The 25,963-nt window shown below is 36.0% G+C and overlaps 1 long non-coding RNA gene across 3 annotated transcripts in view; it reads left to right on the top strand.

Annotated features, from left to right (window-relative positions):
• LOC138710579 (uncharacterized) overlaps positions 1-25,963 on the top strand; it is a 153,091-nt gene that overhangs the window by 92,337 nt on the left and 34,791 nt on the right. For all 3 annotated transcript variants that reach the window (XR_011335268.1, XR_011335267.1, XR_011335269.1), the window contains exon 3: positions 19,170-19,326. This is a non-coding gene — a long non-coding RNA (uncharacterized lncRNA). The remainder of the gene's footprint in view (positions 1-19,169; positions 19,327-25,963) is intronic.

Genomic DNA, 25,963 nt, shown 5'->3' with positions numbered 1-25,963 from the left:
TCGGGTATTGCATTCGCAGTCGCAACGTGTGGCGCTTTATGAAGATAGCGTCGGAAGAAAAAACGTAACAAATGTTGGAAAACTTGTAGCAGAAGTTACCGCTGTGTTTTAAAGAGCAGTGTTAGCCAAATAATAAGGGAGTAAAGACATTGATTCCTGGGCTTCAGCTTCTTTTAGTGCTCCAAGTAAAGAAAGATATCGATCGGTGCTAAAATCAACTGTGGACAACTTTAATGAAGCTGTCATAAGGCGAACCATACACTAGTTCTATATTTCACAGAAAGAGAAGCTCACAATTAAAAAAAAAATATTATTGAAATTGAAAGACTATCCACTTTCAGGAGGTATCTCGACTTTGAAGAAAGTTATTTTAAAATTAGGATTTCATTGGAAAAAAAAAACACAAAATAATCGCCAAATTCTGGTGGAGCATCACAGCATTACTTACTTACAAATGGCTTTTAAGGAACCCGAAGGTTCATTGCCGCCCTCACATAAGCCCGCCAGCGGTCCCTATCCTGTGCAAGATTAATCCAGTCTCTATCATCATATCCCACCTTCCTCAAATCCATTTTAATATTATCCTCCCACCTACGGCTCGGCCTCCCTAAAGGTCTTTTTCCCTCCGGTCTCCCAACTAACACTCTATATGCATTTCTGGATTCGCCCATACGTGCTACATGCCCTGCCCATCTCAAACGTCTGGATTTAATGTTCCTAATTATGTCAGGTGAAGAATACAATGCGTGCAGTTCTGTGTTGTGTAACTTTCTCCATTCTCCTGTAACTTCATCCCGCTTAGCCCCAAATATTTTCCTAAGCACCTTATTCTCAAACACCCTTAACCTATGTTCCTCTCTCAGAGTGAGAGTCCAAGTTTCACAACCATACAGAACAACCGGTAATATAACTGTTTTATAAATTCTAACTTTCAGATTTTTGGACAGCAGACTGGATGATAAGAGCTTCTCAACCGAATAATAACACGCATTTCCCATATTTATTCTGCGTTTAATTTCCTCCCGAGTGTCATTTATATCTGTTACTGTTGCTCCAAGATATTTGAATTTTTCCACCTCTTCGAAGGATAAATCTCCAATTTTTATATTTCCATTTCGTACAACATTCTGGTCACGAGACATAATCATATACTTTGTCTTTTCGGGATTTACTTCCAAACCGATAGCTTTACTTGCTTCAAGTAAAATTACCGTATTTTCCCTAATCGTTTGTGTATTTTCTCCTAACATATTCACGTCATCCGCATAGACAAGAAGCTGATGTAACCCGTTAAATTCCAAACCCTCTCTGTTATCCTGAACTTTCCTAATGGCATATTCTAGAGCAAAGTTAAAAAGTAAAGGTGATAGTGCATCTCACTGCTTTAGCACGCAGTGAATTAGAAAAGCATCAGATAGAAACTGACCTATACGGACTCTGCTGTATGTTTCACTGAGACACATTTTAATTAATCGAACTAGTTTCTTGGGAATACCAAATTCAATAAGAATATCATATAAAACTTCTCTCTTAACCGAGTCATATGCCTTTTTGAAATCTATGAATAACTGATGTACTGTACCCTTATACTCCCATTTTTTCTCCATTATCTGTCGAATACAAAAAGTCTGATCAATAGTCGATCTATTACGCCGAAAACCGCACTGATGACCCCCAATAATTTCATCTACGTACGGAGTTAACTTCTCAAAAGAATATTGGACAAAATTTTGTACGACGTCAACAAAAGTGATATTCCTCGAAAGTTACCACAGTTGGTTTTGTCCCTTTTTAAAATAGGTACAATTATGGATTCCTTCCATTGTTCTGGTACAATTTCCTTTTCCAAAATAGCAAGTACAAGTTTATAAATTTCGCCATATAATGCACTTCCACCCTCTTGTATTAATTCTGCTGGAATTTGATCGATACCTGGAGACTTGTACTTTTTCAGATTTTCTGTAGCAATTTCGACTTCTGAAAGCGTGGGTTCGGGTATAAATGGCTCAGCAGTTTGTATTTGAATTTCGTCCCGATCATTTCTATTTGGCCTATGTACATTTAGTAGTTGCGCAAAATAGTTTTTCCACTGTTTAGGATTGATGGAGAGTCTGCAAGCAAGTCACCATTCTCATCCTTGATCACGTTTACCCTTGGAGCATCACAGCATTAGGGCCAAAAATATGCAGTATTTGAGGAAAATAAAGAAGTACAGAGAAGAAGGCCGCCCCATCATTTACATGGATGATGATGATGATGATGATGACGATGATGGGAAAAGTACAGTGAAGCACTGATGACATTACCGTTATTTACGCATAAGTATATTTCATTGTTAATTAGTGATTAACTGTTAAATATAGTGATTCGATTGCTTCTCATTGTATTTCCACATTAGTGTTTATTAGTGAGTATTGTTCCGAACTGCTGCTCATTGTATTTCAACATTAGTTTACTTCTTTAGTGTTTATTATTGTTCCGAACTGCTGCTCATTGTATTTCCACATTAGTGTTTTTTTAGTGACTATTATTCCGGAGTATGAAGGGAACACAGTGATAGGAACTCAAAACTATGCAGACGCTGCAACATGCGAGAGAGCAACGTGAGACTTCATTTCTAATATGACTGTATTTCCCTCCCTCCATCTAGAAAACGCGTCGCTCCGTCTCGGATCGGTCTCCCTTCCACACTCGAACCTTCTCCTCTTTCGCGTCGACGAGCTGTCACCATAAAGTAACAGGGCTGTACTTACGCAGTATTCTGAAGTATAATGCTAAATTGCAAACATATTGTGAAAAGAGGAATATTTACCACTTCCGGCTTGAAGAACTCATGCAGGCTGACGCTTCCTGACCTAGTTAACTTCAGGCTTTCACTGTCTCGTCTAACTATATTTTTGTCCATTTTGCTTGAATCCTGTCGTTAGCTTAAATTTTCCTTCGAACTTCTTGAAATGTTGTTTACCTCTGCAGGTATCCATAGTAACTTAATGCATTCAAATTCTGACAATGCTTAATCACCGCCTGCTTGAACACATCCGATGGCTGCTTATACAGCCTGGTCATAAGACCGTTCCAACAATGCTTTCGCTGAAATGGTAGGTGGTAGCACCAAATATGCCTATATCACAGTCTAGTAGGGCCTATATAGTCACAAAGCTCAGTACGTAGGGAATATGCATCTATAAATAGTTGCTAACCATTAGGATCGCTACTATCGCCTCATCATAGACAATGCGAAATAGTACAGGCAGAGAATGTACCCTCACAACTCAAGCCTCGTGACTGTTGCATACTAGACTGTGCCTATACTACGTTCATCCGTATGTCTGCTCCAAACTATGAAAAAAAAAAAAAAAAATCAGAACCATCGGAAACTTGTGTCAGAAACTCTTGTGGATAAATTCGTGAAACCTCAACTTAATAATGTAAGGAATTCCACACTGGTAAAGTTTTCCAGTTTTCTTGCTCTTTCAAGAGCAGAGAATGTAATGGATTAAGGAAGAGGAAGAAGAAGCTATTAGAGTCGCGAAATAAAATAATATTTTAGTAACATACGAGTATTACAAACATAAGGCATAGGAGCTATATTCACATGCGATTTCACTAGCTGCCATCTATAGTCTAATTTCCGACAGCCAATCACGTTGCAGGTCGGCTACATTTAAACGTGTGCGTCTTGTGATTCGCTGATGAAGATGTTAAGCATTTCTAAGGCTGGATAAATATTGTAGGGCCGCGTTTAGTAGCGACTTCCGAGAGTGGGGAAGTGGGGAAAAGAGAAGACAACCTCGTCACCTCTGTGTGCAGTCTGCGGACCTCAGATAACACTGAGTATCACCAGTACGAAAACATTACCTCCTCACAGTTTGTATTTAGCAATGGAGCAACCAAGATCAACTCGACGGCGTGACCAAATAATACACAGTAAAGAGAGGAAGATTATAAAGAATATAATAGAATGTTGTGACGAAGAGGCTCGAAACAAGAGATTAATCGCTCCCCTAAGGCAGGCTACGTCCAGAGCTGCTAAATACGCCGGCGTTAGTAATGCAGGTATCATAAGAATCCGGAAAATTGCTAGCGAGCGATCAGATGGCACTGAAACAACTTCTGGTAAAAAGAGTTAAGACTTTAGCTTCTGTCATTACAGCTCATTGCTGTTTCATCAGTAATTCGCATTATTTAAAAATAAAATTTAAGCCGATTACTTACTTTTTCCTGTAAGAAAATTTTACAATGATAGTACGCCTAATTACTCATACTTCAGCTATTTTTCATTGAAATAATTTGTAAATTAGCTATATATTGAACAATATAGATGGTTTTAAAAACAAATAACATGTGTCAAATTACGAGTATCTGCAAAAGTGAACAATCCAACTACGAATATATATTTGAAGACTTCGAATAAATAATGTACTAAGTCGTCGTCGTCGTCGTCGTCGTCGTCGTCGTCGTCATCATCATCATCATCATCATCATCATCATCATCATCATCAACAACAACAACATACAGCGCTGGCCTTTTATGCTCGAGGTTGCAGGTTAGATCCCGGCCGAGGTAGATTTTTTTTAATTAAGTAGGTTATTTTACGACGCTGTATCAACAACTTAGGTTATTTAGCGTCTGAATGAGATGAAGGTGATAATGGCGTGAAATGAGTCCGGGGTCAGCACTGAAAGTTACCCAGCATTTGCTCAAATTGGCTTGAGGGAAAACCCCGGGAAAAAAAATCTCAACCAGGTAACTTGCCCCGACTGGGATTCAAACCCGGGCTACCTGGTTTCGTAGCCAGACGCGCTAACCGTTACACCACAAGTGTCGACTCCGAGGTCGATGGCATTTAAGTATGTTTAAATGCGACAGGCTCATGTCAGTAGAGTTACTGGACACAATTCCGGCACACCGGCGACGCTGATATAAACTCTGCAGTTGCGAGCGTCGTTAAATAAACTATAATTATATCAACAACAACATTGGTACAGTACTACAACCTATTGCAGACCTTGACCGCCCCTACAGTGCTCCAACATTTCTTCATATCTTTTGTCTGCCTTTTACATCCTTGTACTTTCAGTAAGAAAGTGTCATTTTAAAATATTCAAGGTGGCCAGTCTATGTATATATTTGTATTTCACTTATTTATTGCTTAATGTATGTATGTATGTATTCACACTGCAATGGGATATACCCGGTGGCAGTGGTAACTAATTACACTCAATAATGACAATAATAAACTTGTTAATTAAAAATACAATTAATAATAATACTAATAATTAATACTAGGAATAACTTCTAATAATAATAATAATAATAATAATAATAATAATAATAATAATAATAATAGGTAATATCCTAAATTAAATGAAGCACGATCACTTAAAATAACATTTAAAATAAATCTAATTTGTATCTTAAACCTAAGTTCGAACTAAAACCCACGAGTATGATATGTTCATATCTGCACAAGAACCTTTCAACATTACACTCATTTCGCTGTCAACTCACTCACTGCACTGGAACTACGACACATTTCACTGATTCTATCCTGACTTCACTAACACTTCAAAAACATTTCACTGTTTAAATACTTTGCACTGCCACTATAAACTATAAAGCTTCACTGACAGGAACACGTTTCACTTACACAACACACTTCACTGACACAACAAAATTCTTCACTGATACAACACTGCAATAACAAAATATCATTTACACCCTTTAATGTATAGTAATGTATAATGTATACTTAAGGTATATGTACACCTTTACATACAAAAAATTTTGTTTTGCATAATTTTGCTCTTTAAAATTTTTATACAATTGAGAATGGTACCAGAAAGAGAATGAAGTGAACAAATCCCTTGAAATTGACTAAATTTTTTATAAAAATTATTTTGTTTATAATTTTGACATACAACTTGAAACATGCAATTTTTAAGATAGAGCCACATTTTTTTCACTGTTTTATAGCTAAAACTATTCTTTAGTGCCTGACATAGAGCTATTTTTTATTTTCATTTACATTAATTAAATATATGTAACCTATACTAATATTTTATGTTGCATAAATCATGTAAAAAATCCATAGATAATTATTAACTACATTAATGTTATTTTACTCATTGTCAGGCACTAGGGGACATTTCAAGCTTCAAAATGACACCAATATCTTCTTGGTATCACCATATTTGACTGAGACATCATGTTTAAAAGAATTAAATATCCTAAAATTACTATTTACAGGAAATGAACCACAAACTTTCAGAGCCTAGAAGACTGCATCATCATGTCATCCCTTAAGCAGCTCCATGTCGGTCCTGTTTCAGATTCTTTCTGCCTCTCAAATACCTCCTCCTTGTTTTAACTTCAGGTGTTGAATGTTTTTTGATATTTTTTCCCTTATTTTCCATTGATGCAACAAATCCTGCGATGGTGCTTGTCTCAGGGTTTATGCTCATCCTCCTCAGAATTTTAATTTCTCCTTTTGAACTCTTATTAAAATGACGTACAACATCACTGACACACAAATTTACAGTTTTATGACTAACAGTAAAAGATTATAAATTACTTCATTTTGTAAAAACGTGTTTTCAATCTAATGAGCATGCCTTGATATCTATAAATCTATTTTGAGACTAGAAAGAAGTTTATTTTACAAGCAATGCTGGACAAGGGGATTGACTGCTACGAGGATCACTCCAAAAGTAATCCACAATATTTATTTAAAAATTACATTTTTAGCCTACAGCTTTGCTATTTCCATAGAATGTAGATACATCCTTCAGGAACAATACGTCACTTTTCCACATAATCCCCGCACCTTTCAACTGCCTTACGCCACCTTGGAATGAAGGCCTGTATACCTGCATGATAAAAGTCTGAACCAACACGTCTGAGCTACTCACGGGAACGACTTAAATTAAATTTGAATACAAGGGGGAAGGATGTATCTATGGCCTCCATATATTGCAAAGGTTTAGAATAAAAAAATAAATTTAAAAAAATGTTTTGTATTACTTTTGGAGTGATTTTCGTAGGAGTGACCGTGGCTGATGACGCAGAATTTTGGAAAATGGGACTTATCTGAAAAACCATAAGGTATAAATCGAAAATTCTTATGTCAAATTAAAGAGGAGAAAATTCTCTATTAAAATAATTATATTTTGAAAATTCTAATTTTTCATCATTTTTTGCGTTTTGTGGGTGTACAGATACCTTAATGTACACACTAGTTTCAGTAATGAGCTTATGAGCATAAATAAAAGTTTGCCACTATATCCGTAGAGAGTTGTCTTGTTATCGTTTGCGGAAATTCACTTCATCTGTAGAGCGAATGTTTTTTGTACGCTGGTAGAACGCTGTCAACGCGTCTCTGTTGTCGCGAATTGTCATACATATGTGATCAGGGGTCATACTCAGACTTGGGAGCTCAGCTCGCTACTTATCGCGGCCCTACAATACTTGATATATAATCGCCCGCCATTTTGGCTCTTTCGTTGGCATTCGCAGAAAGCACACGGGGACGTTATTTGCCGCTCAATTATTTGCTGAATTACAGTGCGTTTGATTTATTATCATAGGAGCTACGACATAATAATGTTTAACGGTGTGGCAAATAGGTAGCTCAGCAACGAAAGAACAAAATGGCGAACTATACTACCTACCTAGACTTTATAGAGCCTTCACTTCCTAAGACGTAAGCAAAGAGGAGGAGTCACACCGGGAATAACAGCGTCGCCACTATAGTGACAATGTTTTTCTGTTCATGTTACATGTTTGACTATTGAAAAAGCAGGCAGTATAAGCAGCCATCGGATGCATGGATGCGTATGAGCAGGCAGTGTGCTAATGTTGTTAGACAACTGTCAGAAAACAGGTCTGAACTTGACAAGTGATACAACAATGTACCACTTATGAGGCAACTAGGCTAGGAGATGGCGGGGTAGGGTGGCCAATTCCTTTCGTCCTCCATTGCATACATCGCCGATTAGCTATATGTTAACTAATCAGACTTCAGATGTGTTGTTCTCGCCAAGCTTAGACGACCTCACTCACACCACTGACTCGTGCCTTACCCAAAACATTAGTGATGGGTCGTTAGCGAACGAACTGACTCTTTTGAACGACTCTCTCTCTCCTTCGAGCTAGTAACGAGCTAGCTCGCTCGTTGAGAGCTGGTCGTTCGCGAGGCACTTCCAGCTCCTTCAGCTCGCGACTCTCAACCAGCTCACAGCTCGTCTCACGACTCCCGCTCTCGAATAACCAATGACATTCAATGCATGATCAGGTGACATCCGCAGTTCCTTTGAGAAAAAGACAGCGAAGGTGAAACCGCGCCATACGCCAGTAGCGGACGGATGTGGAACTAATATTACGCGGCTGTCTATCAGCTGATGTGTGTGTAGAAAAATATACGTATAATATTGTATAACGTTTATGTTGCAGGCTTTGTTTTTTCATCTATTTTGTTTAACATAATACGATTGTCCCTGTCATCCTTCTGAGTCCTAATGTCATAGATTACACTATTATTGACAGTTGCGATGTTACGCAACCAGCTCTTTGAACGATGTTGTTCGCGAGCTGTCTAGCCTCTCGTGAACGAACGAGCTAGCAGTCAGCTCGCGAACGAAAGAGCTGGCAGCCAGCTCGCGAACGAAGGAACTATCAACCAGCTCGTGAACGAACTGACTCTTTTGAACGACTCTCTCTCGGGAGCGCGAGGCAACGAGCTAGCTCGCGCCTAAGAGCCGGTTGGACCCATCACTACAAAACATAATAAATCATACGGTGCATGCCTGTTAGTTATGCAGAGCTGTCACATTATGACTGTTATCGGACGCGGCCAACTGTATAACATAAACAGAGAGAGCATGTTGATGTGACTTCTTTGACTTCTTTCCTCTGAGCTGGGGTCATCTAAGTTTGACGAATATGCAAACAATAAATTGTTCTTCCTCTGACAGGCACTGACACATATCGTCAAGTGAGATATACTGCCTGATAGTTGATTTACATATCAGCCAGAACCTCAATCAGAGGCATAGTGTGCTTAATACTTAACAAATTATGATTATTTCTAGAACCTAATATAATACAAAGATATGTATCTAACTAAATCATTGCTTGTTTTAACCGTTAAATACCGTTAATATTGTGAAACGGGCAGATTTTCGCGTAACACTGACGCAATTCTGTCTTTATATGCTTATATCTAGAGTCCTGCGTTTGGACACCTACAATTGGTATGGATTGAAAAAAGAGGAGGCTGTTCAGTAACCTTTATACGAAACAACGAGTCAAAGTCAGGATAGGAGAAGAAATGTTAGAAATAAGTGAAATAGGGAGAGGAGTACGTCAAGAATGCCATTTATCACCTACCCTGTTAAACATCTATGTGGAGGATTTAGTGAAGAATTGTTTTCAAAACATGGAAGGAGTGATAGTAGGAGGAAGAAGAATAAAGTATATAAGATTTGCTGATATGGCGTTGTTAGCAGAAGAGGAGGAGATAGTAAGGGATATGCTACTGGAACTAAATGACAGCTGTGAACAGTAGGCTATGAAATGAAGATATACTAATGTCAACAAGATGAAGGCCATGGTCGTAGGAAGAAAAGTAAAGAAGGTAAACTTGTGAATTCTAAATGAGGCAGTAGAGCAAGTGGACAGTTTCAAATACTTGAGATGTACTACAGTAGAGTGTCTCGTTTAGGCACAGTGAAAAAGTAAACAAAGCGCAGGTAACGTTTGGGGGGAGGACGAGCCGTGTGATAAACGCGAACGATGCACAAGGTTTTAGTTACAACATTTATGGCGGAGGATTAATTGAAATTATATTTTCCAAAAGCACGCAAAACAAAAGAACATAAATTGCATAACGTTATCATATAGGCTACACATTTTAACAAACAAGCAATTGTAACGTTGAAATAATTCAATTAACAAATCAAATTTTGCTACTTATATGATGTTGCTTTCAAGTAGCATTTTTTACGGTCATGAATTTCATTCTTTGTATGACTAACATAATATCACTGTCTTCTGTGGCCGAATTAACAAAATTACACTATATTTGTCTGAAGTGACAACACTATTTCCTAAACATAATCATCCCTTCTCAAACTTCAATTTATTCAGATACAGTAACAAAATTTGATTTGTTATATTGAATTATTTCAACGTTACAATTGCTTATAATATATTTATATACGAGGCCTCGCCGTCCTCATTGAATAGTCAAGACTATTTGTAGTCAACTTGTAGATGCCTATTATTATAGTTACAATTGCTTTCTCCTCCCACACGTTACTTGCACTTGGTTTACGTTTTCACTGTGCCTAAACGAGACGCTCTACTGTATAAGCAGTAGGTAATATGAGCTGTTGCCAAGAAGTCAAAAGGAGGATAGCAATGACAAAGGAAGCTTTTAATAGAAAAAGACACATCTTCTGCGGACCTCTGGAAAAAAACTAAAGGAAGAGACTAGTGAAATGCTTTTTGTGGAGTTTGGCATTGTATGAGGGAGAAACATGGACGTTACGACAAAGTGAAGAGAAGCGAGTAGAAGCATTTGAAATGTGGATACGGAGGAGGATTGAACATGTGAAATGGACATACAGAATAAGAAACGAAGTTGTGTTGGAAGGAATGGGTGAAGAAAGAATGATGCTGAAATTGAATCACGAAGAGGAAAAGGAATTGGCTGGGTCACTGGTTGAGAAGAAACTGTCTTCTGAAGGATGCACTGGAAGGAATGGTGAACGGGAGAAGAGTTCGGGGCAGAAGAAGTTATCAGATGATAGACGACCTTAAGATGTATGGATCCTATGAGAAGACAAAGAGGAAGGCAGAAAATAGGAAAGACTGGTGAATGCTGGGTTTGTCATACCTATTCGAATGTATTTTTCTTATTCTGAAGTCACAAACCAACAAAAAATATTCGACAATTTGATAAGCTTTCCCTAAGTTCCTTATTCGTAAATCTTACTACGAATTAAACGACAATAATAGTTGATGTAGATGTAGTATTAATACAGAGTCTATTTAGTTCTGTTGGTAGAATAACAGGCTACATGACTGCAAGCTTTATCTACGTAGACTCATGCAGGGACACTTCTTCATTATGCATTTTACATATTTCATAACAATTTAGTGCAAATGTTATTATTTATACATACAGTTTATTTTCTTAAACTATTCTTTGAAAGATCATAAGTTAATAGCTTTAAATACTTGGGGTGTACTATAAGCAGTAACATAATTGACTCGCAAATATTGAGTATGAACAAATGCACTGTCAATAGATCTGCACATAGAAAGAGAACACAAATAACTTTTTATATAAAAAATGCTCTAAGCAAGCATTTACAAAATCTGAAAATTAAAGTAGTTTTCATAGCATCGTAGTGACGTCTGCTTCAAAACTTAATATGGAAATATCAACCAAAAAAACCAAAAACATGGCCTTTTTAGGAAAAGATCCAGTTCCATCCAAAATCATTACAAATGGCACATTCATAGAACGTGTGAATTCATTCAACTATTTAGGTTATAATCTATCATACATCACTGATGATGATATAGACAACAAAATTTCTAAAAATTGCTGGAACCATCAGCAGTATATTCAAACCTTCTCAAGTACAAAGACATACAAGGCTGAAAATAATCTACAAAGCTCTCGAACGACCAGTTTTGGCTTATGGCAGTGAAGCATGGACACTAAGAAAATGCGACGAAAGACGGCTAACAACTGCCGAAATGAGATTCATGCAAAAAACTGCTGGATACTCCCTTCTCGACCATCATCGGAACATAGATATTCTGAAGGAATTAAAAATTGACTCTATTGTCCATTATCTGCAGCAATACAGGCTTCAGTGGCAGACAGATGTCAAGAGGAGGATCGCTCTAGATGGCCCAGGCAGATTTTGTCGTATGTCCTAAGAGGTCAAAGAAATTTAGAAGACCTAGGAAACGCTGGCAAGAGACCATAAAAGATCCACTGGAGTCTAACACTTGAAGGATGATGATGATGATGATGATGATGATGATGATGATGATGATGATGATGTGTTCATTCAAATGGTATTCAAATAGACAAGAAAGATAAAATATACAATAAATGCAATGGAAACAATGGGCTAATGAGCCAAATGGATTATGTTGCGCTGCTGGAAAAGTTTTTCCTGAAATTCAACAGCCACCATAACAAATAAAATACTTACTTATAGAAGTACATCCATTGTCAACACACTTTTTCAATAATATAGTAAGACTGTGCAACACCTTATTCCAAGTGACATCATTTTTGTGCAAAAGAAATGCATGAAGGTAATTTTATGCCAAAAGTTAAAGTTCAAAGACAGACTTACCGGTACCATTTAATTGGAAGTCTTCTTCCAGATCTCAGTTCTTACAAATATATTTTGTTTCAGTCGCTGGCCAATTGGCTGCTAGGTCTAATATAGTACCAAGCTTAACAATAGAATTGACTGAACAATTCCAGAGAGTATTGCATGATGATGTATTCATAGTTATAAATGCTATTTTGAAAATAATTCACAAGCAAACTATTTACAATTTGTAATACGATAATTTTCGCTAGGTAATAACGAAGTTTTATTTGAAAATATAATAGATTTAAGTCAATGATATTTATTTGTAAGAAGTGCAGTGCAGCACATGAGTATGACTAGTAGTATATAAATTACAAAATTAAGCTTACCTTTAGAAAAATTTTCGTTGTGCCATTACGAACTAGTATTTTTCTTATTTTACTTTTTTCCGTGCTTGAAGACTTTCTTCAATATTGCACTTAACTTATGCACTCATTAGCTGAACACGATTTAAATGCCTTTACTTTGAATATACTTTTCACATGAATCGCACCTTTTCCACTCAATTCTTGTATTACAATGCTTACATATTACTCCCTCTGTTCCATAATAATTGTCTGGTACGCTTTTATTTCTTGTCCCATAATAATTGTCCGATGCACATAATTTTACACTGGCGTTTACATAGCAGCAAAATGAAACACATGAATGAGTAATACAACTGTATAACTCCAGAATCAGTACAAAATTGTCACTCAATTAGCAAAAGAAAAAAAATTATTAGTCCGGGATCTGTATAAATTGGCCAATCATTGAGCCAAAAAAAGAACATGAATATTACTTGTACAACTTTATGACTCCAGGATCAGTACAAATTGGCTAGTCATTGAGCCGAAAATAAATACTCCTAGGAGTGCAACTTTATTAACTCCAGGAGTAGTAGAAATTGACCAAGAAGTGAAACAAAGAAAAACATTCTCCTACGAATAAAGACAAAAAAACTGCCTGTTAGACCGGGAAGGTTGTCATTCCAACAGTTTTCCTAGAACCACAGACCTATTGCTGCAGTGCTACTGTAGCCTCACCGTAAATGTTCCGAGGACACTCCAAGCGAAATGGCTGGATGTTGAAGTGGTCCAGGTGCCCCTTTTGTATATGGGGAATCTTGTTGTTGTTTCCGTCATTGACTTTCATTATTCCAATGAGATTGGACTGCAAAGTGAGGAAGACATTGTTGAGATTGTCGCGTATCAGCTGAGAGAAAGCTGTTTCAACGGCAGCGATAAACTCATCAATAGTTTGTGGAGCTGCCTGATGCTGGAGGGACTGAATTGCCCGGAAGTAACCAGATCTAAAACATTCATATCCAGATTGTTTGGCGGTTGGCACACGAGTTCCAAAGTGATTCCACTGCCTGCTGCAGCGTCCATCCAGGTGCAGTCATTGGGAGCGATATGTGGACATGCATTGTCCTGCTGAACTGACACCTGAATTCTCCCTGTGCACGGTCCAGGAGGCCATTTTGCATTTACTGCTGGGATTAATTTCGTGACGGGCATAAATCCACTTTCCAAAGATTGCCGCCCCCATTGCCAAATGCAGCGTGCTGTTCTTTTACTGATATGAAATTTCTAGGCCGCACCTGTTATGGCAACTTTCTTCACTACGTCAGCTGTAGTGTTTTTCAACAAAAACTCCTATACCGCCTGCCGTTCACTGTCTGTAAGGTTCTTGCTACCCCTGTCACTCACTACCGCCAGTTGTGTTCCCAGGATGTCCATGTCTGTTCAAACGTACGTACTCACTGCAGGAGTATGCTCTACTAACGATTTCCAGCTTGCTTTGCTACACTGGTTTGTATATAGTGCCATACCGGTGAGTTGAAAACCAATACCCACTTTCGGTAATCTTCTGGGTGGTGTGTTGCTTGTCTCAATAAGATCACGTTATTGCTCTGCATAACCTTGTGCACTGATCTACTGCGCTTCTCCTCATGCGTGCACTTCTCATTTGCCCCATCGTCTGTAATCACTGTAATACCATTTCGGCGTACTGGACAATTATTATGGGACAGAGGGAGTAATATATTAGTACTACCTGCCACGAAATCATGTTTCTGAATTCGTTAGCCTGAGAGGTGACACTAACTTCATGATTTCTCCCATCTCGGTCAGAAAGATGGGAGCAAACTGATATTTCCTATCAAGTAGGCCTACCTGTAGTACCGGTAGTTCTCAATTTCTAAAAAATGAAGAAATACACTCCTGTTAGTGTTTACTTGGAAATTTTATTTAATCTCACATTTATTTTTTGTTTACCCCACCTCATCTGAATTGTGTTAACATTGCCTGGCTGGACGGTTGCCCTCAGGTCACCGTGTCTGCGGATTAGGAAACTGAAAAACCAGTGGTGACAATGGTTGTGTAGATGAAAGGGAAACTCAAGAGAATAATAGAAGTTCATGCGATGGTTGTGGAGATGAAGGAAAAACCCAAGAGAATAACAGAAATTCATGTGGTCATGCCTTCTATTACTCTTGCAGCTAGAGTACACGTCACGTAACTTGGCAGTCTGCCGCACCAAGAGAGAAAGAGCTATGTTCAGCAATAATGCTGCGTCAGTGAAGTTAGCAGGTTGAAGACAAAGGTCGTAATGTTGAAATAGGATGTCAATACAAGAAGATGGTTAATACGACATGACGTCATGGTCGATGCCACGATGCATCTTGCCCGAACCGCCAAGTTACTATAATAATAACTTAAAAACTAATGTATTTCTAAATAAATAGAATGTTCCAAAGGATCAGGAAAACCCAGTCACCAGGTCATAAAAGAGAATAATAGAATTTCGGGTTAATGTACCTTTCCCAATGATTTCTCATTTCTTTGCAACCGACATCTTCAAAACAAATATATTCCTTAAAAATAAATTTTAACAAAATTGTTTTTTTTTTTCTTTTCGTTTTTATCATAAAAATGAAAATTTTCGCAGAAACGGTCAAAATTCGTGACAAAATTACAGCCATAAATCAGTCACATTTGTAATAATAAATCGTGCATGTACTTCTTGCTGCATCTCTCCATTACATTTCGCATTTATTGCTAATAACAAAAAAAAACCCCGGTGCTGCCCATGACTAATCCTGGGACTTGTCTCACTAGATACAACAAGCAAAATAAGTCTAGCAACCTTACTCTTCTCTGTTTCTATGATAGATGGGTAGAAGAGGAAACGTAGTCAAAGCAATGCATTATTTTGTTAAATTAAGGTACCTTTAATATGCGTATGTAGGAGGCAGGATGTATTATTGAGACCTTGGCTATAAAAGTTATTGGTACTGTGTGAACTAGTCCTAAATTGCAGTGTTATCAGCTGGGTGTACGTGATCTATATATTTATTTTTGCCTATAAAAGATGCCGGTAGAGTTTAAGTACTAGTGAGTGCCAGCAGAAAAAATACAAAAAGAGACTACCATAGAAAAAGTGATATTGTAATCGAACTCACACGAAGTTACAAGTTAAAAAAAATAGATTACAATGTAAAGAGTTATTCAAAAGTTACGAAGGATTTAAATGTCTTCTAACACTATTAAGAAACAAGTTTATAGAAAAATAATACACTTTTGTTCATAAAAGAATGAGAGGGGAGAGGGGGAGGGAGGTAGATGAGGAGTGAGAAAAAGAAAAATAAAACTATAAGTTGGGATGCGTTTTGCTATAACTATAGTAGTTAATATGAATAATATGGAGTGTTATAAATCAGGGTACGAGTAGGCCTACTTTTGAGTTGTATGAAACTGTCGGAAATAAGATTTACATAATGGAGGTCATTAATAGCGTCCTTTCGAGGTTCTGTATAGCACTGAGACAAATACCCTACAAAATGTTGAAATTTTCCAAGGCTTTAGTAAATTATATATCTTGTACTTGCACGTAACACTGAATTTATACATACCTAACAATAGATAAATTAGTAGGACTGAACCGCAGCTGGGCAGTGGATATTCTGTGTAGTCTTGTGATATTATACAGTCGAAACTAGTGAGTGAAATTGAGAAGCTTTTTGCTAGAAAATATGCCTGAATCAGAAGATGTTATACAATCGAAACTAGTGAGTGAAACTGAGAAGCTTTTGGCTAGAAAATATGACCAAATCAGAAAATATTATACAGTAGTTACTAGTGAGTGAAATTGGAATGTGTTTGCTATAAAATATGCCTAAATCAGAAAACGTTAATTATACAATGACAACTAGTGAGTGATATTGGGAAGCATTTTTGCTAGAAAAATGCCTAAATCAGAAAACGTTGTATAGTCTAAACTAGTGAATGAAATTGAGTAGCTTTTTGCTAGAAAATATGCCTAAATCAGAAAATATTATTCAGTGGTTACTAGTGAGTGAAATTGGGATGCTTTTTGCTATAAAATATGCCTAAATCAGAAAACGTTAATTATACAATGACAACTAGTGAGTGATATTGGGAAGCATTTTTGCTAGAAAAATGCCTAAATCAGAAAACGTTGTACAGTTGAAACTAGTGAGTGAAATTGAGTAGCTTTTTGCTAGAAAATATACCTAAATCAGAAAATATTATCCAGTAGTTACTAGTGAGTGAAATTGGAATGTGTTTTGCTATAAAATATGCCTAAATCAGAAAACGTTAATTATACAATGACAACTAGTGAGTGATATTGGGAAGCATTTTTGCTAGAAAATGCCTAAATCAGAAAACTTTGTATAGTCTAAACTAGTGAGTGAAATTGAGTAGCTTTTTGCTAGAAAATATGCCTAAATCAGAAAATATTATTCAGTGGTTACTAGTGAGTGAAATTGGGATGCTTTTTGCTATAAAATATGCCTAAATCAGAAAACGTTAATTATACAATGACAACTAGTGAGTGATATTGGGAAGCATTTTTGCTAGAAAAATGCCTAAATCAGAAAACGTTGTACAGTTGAAACTAGTGAGTGAAATTGAGTAGCTTTTTGCTAGAAAATATACCTAAATCAGAAAATATTATCCAGTAGTTACTAGTGAGTGAAATTGGAATGTGTTTTGCTATAAAATATGCCTAAATCAGAAAACGTTAATTATACAATGACAACTAGTGAGTGATATTGGGAAGCATTTTTGCTAGAAAATGCCTAAATCAGAAAACTTTGTATAGTCTAAACTAGTGAGTGAAATTGAGTAGCTTTTTGCTAGAAAATATGCCTAAATCAGAAAATATTATTCAGTGGTTACTAGTGAGTGAAATTGGGATGCTTTTTGCTATAAAATATGCCTAAATCAGAAAATGTTATACAGTGGAAACTAGTGAGAGAAATTGAGGAGCTTTTGCTAGAAAATATGCCTAAATCAGAAAACGTTATACAGTAGAAACTAATGAGTGAAAGTACATTGTTGAGAGCCTATTTGCTAGGAAATATGCCGAAATCAGGGACCTCTCAGTTCATTATACATCCATCTGACTCAAAACTGAATGCATACTACACACTATTAGTTTTATTTTATGTACCGTATGTTATAAGTTGATCTGGTATCAGGGCTCGAAATGGATGTTTTAACGAAACAGAACCTCTGCCTGTTCTTTTCGTGGACACAGTGCTGTTGACGACGGGATTAATTGCCAGTGAGATGATGCCAAGCATTACCATGAAATATTTATATACACATCAATTAATATAACATTTCGGACACATGTCTTCGAAAATTTTCGTTCCTTTATCATATTTATACAGGCAGAAAGCACGAATAGTAGATGAACTGGCCTCTGCCAAGATGTTGCCACTTGCTCGCATTGTGCAGTGGCTTGAATTTAGAGGTTTTTAAAATTAAATTTACACGAAAACCGTGCATGCTATTCAAATACGCCAGAGGGATAGATTATTCCTTATTAGATTTTCTATCGATATCGACGAAATCAAGATACTACTCGCAATAATTAATGGTACCGAATAAGAGATTGTTAAACATTTGGGAAAAAACATTCATTTTTCTGAAAAAAAAAAAAAAAAAAAAAAACTATGAACTTTCCACCAATATGATATTATAGTTTTTTTATTACATACAACATCAGCTGTTCACTCTGGAATTCTACAAGACTATTTCACTTCCATCCTGTATATTAAATAAAACGTATATATCTTCAATAATATACTTCGGCGTGTACATTATTTATTATTAGCGAAAGAGAATGATTTCCAGCTATATACTTATGGCTGAAACCTTTGTTTCGCGAAGTTTTTGAACTGGACACTCAGGTGTCGTAGTTTAATAATAAGAAATTTGACTCACTGCCTAGCAGTGGCATAAGACATCTGATCTTTAGCTCAATATGGTGTGATAAAGTTTTGCTGAGTTCTGGTTCTTTTAATTTCATTAACGCCACGATGTTGTTAATAATAATAATAATAATAATAATAATAATAATAATAATAATAATAATAATAATAATAATAATAGTTTTATTTAACCTGGCAGAGTTAAAGCCATAGGGCCTTCTCTAACATTCAACCAGGAGTAACTACGATATTCAGAACTTCAACAATACTCAATGCAGAATCAAACATATCAAAGGCATTCTGCAAGATTTATTAGTGAAAGATTATACAAATGTTAAATACAATTAAGCAGTGTTGACAGTGTCTTGTTAGTATTTTTAACAATTAAATTCACACTTGATTGAAAAATATATACAAATTTCATATATAATTAATATCAAATTAAAACGATCCGTTCGAGCCCTGATTGTAATGCCATTAGTTCTTGTGCCTCCCAGTAGAGTTTGACTGGATCTCTGTGATTATTCTCTTCTAGGTTGAGCTGTCTGCAGTGGAGAAAGTGTTCTCTGTTCACTGGAGAATATCGCTGCACAAAGAACAACTCATCTCAGTGATACCCATTCTATGTAGATGTTCATCCAAGTAGTCATGGCCAGTCTCCAGTTCAAGAAGTGCTACTGCTGTTTTTCTTGGTAGGTGCTGAATATCATGGACATATATCTACATGGTTAATTCTTTTCAGTAGTTCTCTCTTGTAACATTTCTGTCTATTGTAATGTACAGTATTGTTAGAAATCCCTGTATATTATTTATTGGTTTTCGTTAGAAATCTCAGTAAATTATTGGTGTTCATTAGAAATTCCAGTAATTTTTTATAATATGAACAAAAGAAAAACCATTAGTAAACACGTTCAGCCAGCATCTGCTGATATTTATTTTCCACTCAAATTCCTAGTTAAAGTACATAATTATTTCTGTGTATGAGTGAATATTGTTTATTTTGCTTATGCAATGATAATTTTTTCAATAAAAAGTTGAAAGTAACATTTCGTTTTGTTATTTTTAGTTGATGCCTGGTCTTTTATTTGCATAATTTTTAATATATCGATGTTAATAATACTAATCACAAATATATTCTTATTAATTATTACAAAATAAAATATCAACAAAAGGATATATTCATTTTGTTTAATGGCTCTTCGTCATTTGCCCATATGAAATAGTTATTTAGACCGGAGGCTGGTCTACACTACACCAGGATTTTTTGGGATGTCACAGGGAAACCGGAGCTACAGGAGAAAATCTCTGTTACTTGGATCAAAGGCTTTCTCAAAACAAGCCACAGATTTGGAGTATTTGGTTGAGGATAGAACCCAGGTCTAGAAGATGAGTCCAGTGATTTAGCCAAATGCACATTTTTTTGAGTTAATTTTGGCCGTGGCATGTTTCTTGAAGTTCTTAAAAAGAGCTATATAAAAATTGACTGGAATTTATAATGAATGCCTATGTACTTTTCTGCTTTGGTTAATGTAATTTACTTTCAAGTGATATTTGTTTTTGTTTTTGTTTTTTTTTTTTTTTTTAACTATTTTGTAACCTCCTTTGTTAATGAGGCTGCCTGCTCATTTTGGAATGTCCTACATTTCAAGTCGCCCATTGTAATATCTCTTCACTGTGCTTTTAGAATTGTATATAGATAATATTTCTTAGAGTTGTTAGGTTGTGTGCAGTTATCCCTCCTAAAAGTGTTAATCTAGAGTCCATCAGTTTTACCATTTGCCTTCTTATATCTGTAAATTATAATCTGTATAGTAACTGTCATGGGCAAGAGTTCAGCTTCGAAGTTTGTGTATTGTTGTAAGTGTTCCATGTAAAGGTATCCTTTTTTCACATCATGATGACACATGGGGATTACAGATGTAGAGCTTCATGCTTTCATGACTTTGGCAGTAGAGTAAGATGGCGTGATCAGCACCATGCTGACTGCCTGGTAATCAATTTGACAGGAAGCTGATTGGTCCTTGAGGCTGTTCTGGAAGTTTTGGAAAAATCCTGCCGCTATCTGGAATTGACCCTGAGATATTCATTCCATAGCCATTTGCTGTACCTACTGAGCTATAAAAAAAGAATAAAAAAATAAGACTCTCCACTTGGCCACCAGTTGTTCTTAAATAAGCCATTATGAGAAGGTTTATTTTTTATTAACTGCTTACAGAAATGCCATTACTAGAAGCTTCATGTCCTTCAGTTTTACATAAATTTGTAAAGAAAATCGGAAGTAATGTTTTTACTTATAATGTATTATTGTGTATGGTATATGAGAAGTGTGTTTTAGTACAATTTAAAACACATTAACACCCACTGTGTGTGTGAAAAATATTGAGAGTAAGAGAGTTAATGACTTTATTGCCAAGAACTCAGCATTGGTTAACAACTACAACAACACCTAAATACATGCCAGAAGGAAGTACAGAGCTATTATTAACATAGGTCCCAGAAAAGAGTGGCCGGTTGGACACGCCATGCGTGGTCTCCACCGCGCGCTAACTGTTTCTCCCACACAACTGACCTCCAGTAGCCATATGGCATTCAGTGTGCTTAAAAGTCGTGTAATGAAATTCTCAATTCTTCAAGTGTACAACGTTAGTGTATAAAGTTTTGTGATTATTGTATATTTAGGTCATGCCTAGCAACAAATTCTCACTGTGTGAACGTGTGTATATGTACAATACGTACATAAAAGACAGAAGGTCGTGTGCGAAAACAAGACGAAAATTTCGAATAAAGTTTCCAAATAGACCTGTGCCTTCTGCCAAAACAATTACATGACTCGCTAAAAGATTTAAGGAAACTGGCTCAGTGAAAAATCGAAAATCAAGCAGAAAACGTAGTGTTCTTATGCAGAACGGTTGTCAGTTTATTTTCAACAAGATTCCGCCACTGCTCATTCAGCTGCCGTGTCAATGAGGGAATTGAGGCGTACTTTCAGTACGAGACTAATCAGTAATAATTTGTGGCTTCCACAAAGCCCAGATATAATACCTTGTGACTTTTATTTGTGCGAAACACTAAAGGCAGGGTTTATAGGAAAAATCCTTATTCTATAGATGAACTAGAACACTCTATACGAGAAGAAATCCAAGCTATCACTGATATGAAACTTCAGAGTGTTGTTCATTCATTTATCAGAAGATGTCAGTTGTGTGTGGCGGCAAATGGGAGCCATTTTCAGCAATGACTGTGAGCATAGTAAGTCCAAATTATTGAACATTTATTGATAGTACTGTTACATATATGGCAGAAGCGTCAGAGAAATGGTTATGTGCTCAGTGGAAACCATGCAGGGCGCGACCAGGTGTCGGCAGCTCTTTCCTGGGACCTATGATAATAATAGCTCTGTATTTCACCAATGAAAATTTCAGAATGACTTATGTATACTGCAACAACGGAACGAACTAAATACAGGTAGCTAAGACTGTTTTTATGTACTGTTCACTATTGCCGTATCTGTCAAGTAGACAACACTGCAGCACTGCTGGGAAGAAAGTCGTATGTTCCTGCTTATACTTCAGTATCTTTATTTGCATTGTGAATGAAACCTTAAATGTTAACTCTGCATTGACATGAGAGTTAGCAACTATTTCATTAAACACAATTGAATCGGTCATTGCAGAAAGGGGATAAGTCATGAAAAACGCGAAAATGAGTTAAGAGTGTCATTGCTTTCTTCAGACCTAGACACACATTTCCATACAGAAATGGGACAAATTTACACATTCTCAACGCAAAGCAGAGTACCATAAGCAGCGCAGTCATTGCAGAAAGGGGACAAGTCAGCGACTTACCTTCTTTCTGCACTGACTGACGACGTGACGCGACCGAGTGCCGCGGATCTAATAAGTTACGGCCCATCAGCTGATAAGGAAAATGACAGATAAGCTAGAAGTAGTAAGGGGAAGAAAACTGTGTTATTAGTGGTAAACGTAAATAGAATGAAATTAACTACCGCAGAAATGTAAATAAGAAAAATAAACTGAAGGCATTGGAACGTCCATTCCATTGGGAACTCTGTAGCAGCCCGTACGACAGGAGAACAATGTGGGTAAGAAACTACTCATTGTTTGTTTAGACGCAACTTTGGGTCATCAATTTTCAACATTCACAATTTCAAAGACCATACGGCTCACTTCTATTCCTATCATGAAGGTATAGGCCACAAATCTTCAAATGAAGTGTGTTCCTTCTGAACTATATTGAAAATAACATCCCTTCTTCAGTCAAGGAATTGTATCTTTTCTCTGATAACTGTGGAGGGCAAAATAAAAATCATACCTTAATTCGATTGTTACTTGCACTGACTCAAATGGGGAGATTTAACAAAATCATTCATTATTTTCCACAACGAGGCCATTCATTTCTTTCCTGTGACTGCAACTTTAGTGTAGTGAAGCGCAAACTAAGTAAGACAGACAGGGTTTATGTGCCAGACCAATACAATATCTTGATCCACCAGGCAAACACAAACAACAGATTTTCTGTAGAATCAGTTACTACTGATGATATTTTGAATTGTAAACACTGGTGGCCAGAGCTTTACAGGAAAACCTCCTGCTCATTAGACACACTGAGAAACAAAGGGAAAGATAAGAATATGTTTTCTTAGCACAATTCAGTGAATTTGTTCACTCTAAAGATGATCCAGGATGTGTGACTGCCAGTTTGTTCATTGGTAGTGAAATGAGGAAACAAAGATTCTGTATGAAAAAACCAGGTTCTGGACGTATAGTAATGGCTACACAAAAGCATACATTGGGAAAATTCCCATTAATACGAAAAAAAGCTTGGAGACGTATCGAAAGTGAGGCAATACATTCCATTGGAACACACTTTCTTTTACGAAGAGATCCTGAACTGACCACATTGTGACAAGGAATCTACAAATGACGTGGCTTCCAACGTCTAACAATACACTCTATAACAATTGAAACAAATGATTTTGTGTAGTACTTTAGTGTATTTTTATTGTGCTCTCCTGTATGCAGTTTTTAAGTATTAGTTTGAAAGTAGAGTTTTGATTTAAAACTGTTACATAAAATCACATATTGGTACATTTCTGTAGTAGGAATAATGATTAAAATGAAAAAATAATTATTTAAATGGTGACAGTAATGTAGTAATTACACACAAAAACATCGTTATCATTGTAATTATTAATATTTAGTTTGATTTCAAATATTACATTATCCTAAACTTGTAAATTATATATTTTTTGTTCTATATTTAACAATTCCTTGCAGAAAGGGGATAAGTCATGGTTCGATTAAACAACTTTAAACAAAAGTGTTTGAGATGTCAGATGTCTAACATGATGTATTATACTTCACTATTCATAAACAAAGTAAGAAAAAATATTTATAAAGATTACTACAGTATTGGAAGAATAAAACAATTTTTATTGATTATCTCAAAAGTAAGATTTTATGACTTATCCCCTTTCTGCAATGACCGATTCAATTATAATGAAGTGAAATTAGGTTGGTGGTTCTAAGCATATGGTGCATAATTTTTTACTTGTAAAGAGTCTTACAACCATTCTCAAAGTAAATTATTTTCACTAATATTTATATAAAGAATGTTTCAAAACTGATGGTAAAAATTTAGGAATGAGAAGTAAAAACGAAGAGAAGCAAAAAAGTTCCACTAAACATGGATTTGCAAATTCATCATTTACGAGATAATACCATTTTGTGCTTGTTGGAGCCTGCTGAATACTAAGTAGTAAGTAATTCCAACATAGGCAGTTACAGTTTTATTTAATTTACCAATCACGAGACGGTATAAAATTCACAATTTTGGCTTCAGCACTACAGAAATGTGATTAAACATAAACAAAAGAAATTTTTTTGTTCGAATAACAATAAAGTTTGTGGATAAACAATGTACAGCACAGTATGGGCATGTTAATTTAAGAATTTTACAACAGGATTCAAAATGCTGACCATGCACTTGAATGCATCTAGTCTTCTTTGCAAAGACCCATGAATGTGCTCGAGCAATCCTGGGTCATTCTTCATTTGCAAGAAGGCATCTACAATCCAGTGCTGCAATTCTTCAAGGTGTGGTGATGTCTGTTGTGTAAACTAGGCTTTTTGCATAACCCCATACACAATATCCAAAGGATTTAAATCCAGTGATCTAGATATAGGTTCTCTTCTATCTATCCACCGTTCACCATATCATCTGTTTAGATATTGTTTCACATTTAGAAGGAAATGGGATGGGAAAAATGCAGCATACATACGAAGCGTGTAATATTGCTGCTTTACCGTATTCAGGCTCTTGGTTCACTGGCGGCCCCAATCAGCACAAAATGGCTAAATGATTAATTTATACGCCCATGTTTACTGAAACTTTTTTGCTTCTTTTCGCTTTTACTTCTAATCTGTAAATTTTTTACCATCGCTTTTGAAACACCCTGTATAGTCACTAGATTTTATTAATGTACCGTACATGGTTGGTTTATGTTGATATGATAAAGTTTTGTCTCAGACCAAAGTAATAGCTTTTATACTGAAATTATACACTGGCAGACAAAAAATTTGGGACACTTGAATATTACTTTTTATTTAATATGCCACCAATATGTTTTAAATGGTGATTAATATAATTATACGACTACAAATGTAACTAGACTGAAAACGAAAATGATTGACTTCATACCACCAACATTTACCAACAATAACATCATAACCTAGATTTGAACAAAATTTTGCTTATGCATTATTTTTGGTAATTTTTGATGTTATGAAGTCATGTTCATTTTGTTTCTTCTATAGTAAGATTATAATCTTATTAATCACTACTTAAAACATATTGGTGACCTATTAAATACATTTTCAAAATAAAATTCAGATGTCCCAAATTTTATGCCTGCCAGTGTAAATATGATAGGTATATATTAAAAACCACTTGGAAGATACCTTTTCAATTTTGAGAAGTTTTTGTCAGCATTTCGTTAGTTCAAATACATCATGTTGAAAATAATGAAATGCTATATACAAGTTAATTCTTTGTTACAAAGCATATAAAATTAGTTTCAAAATCCACCTTATCTAATGTTTTTTTGGAATCCCTTATAGATAAATAAACCGACCAATCCAATTTACAGAAAAGGTCATAGGAAAGATGGCATCTGTGCAAAAATTTTATAATCATTTTAGTGGTAAATGTGTGATAATACTGCACATTTTGCTTGGAATAACGGATAATGATCAGAAATTTTTCCAAGACACTTATGTTGATCATGAAGTGTATATAGATCGTTCATAG

Source organism: Periplaneta americana, chromosome 12 (assembly GCF_040183065.1).
Source record: "Periplaneta americana isolate PAMFEO1 chromosome 12, P.americana_PAMFEO1_priV1, whole genome shotgun sequence".
Lineage (NCBI taxonomy): Eukaryota > Metazoa > Arthropoda > Insecta > Blattodea > Blattidae > Periplaneta > Periplaneta americana.
This window is presented reverse-complemented; position numbering and strand designations above follow the sequence as displayed.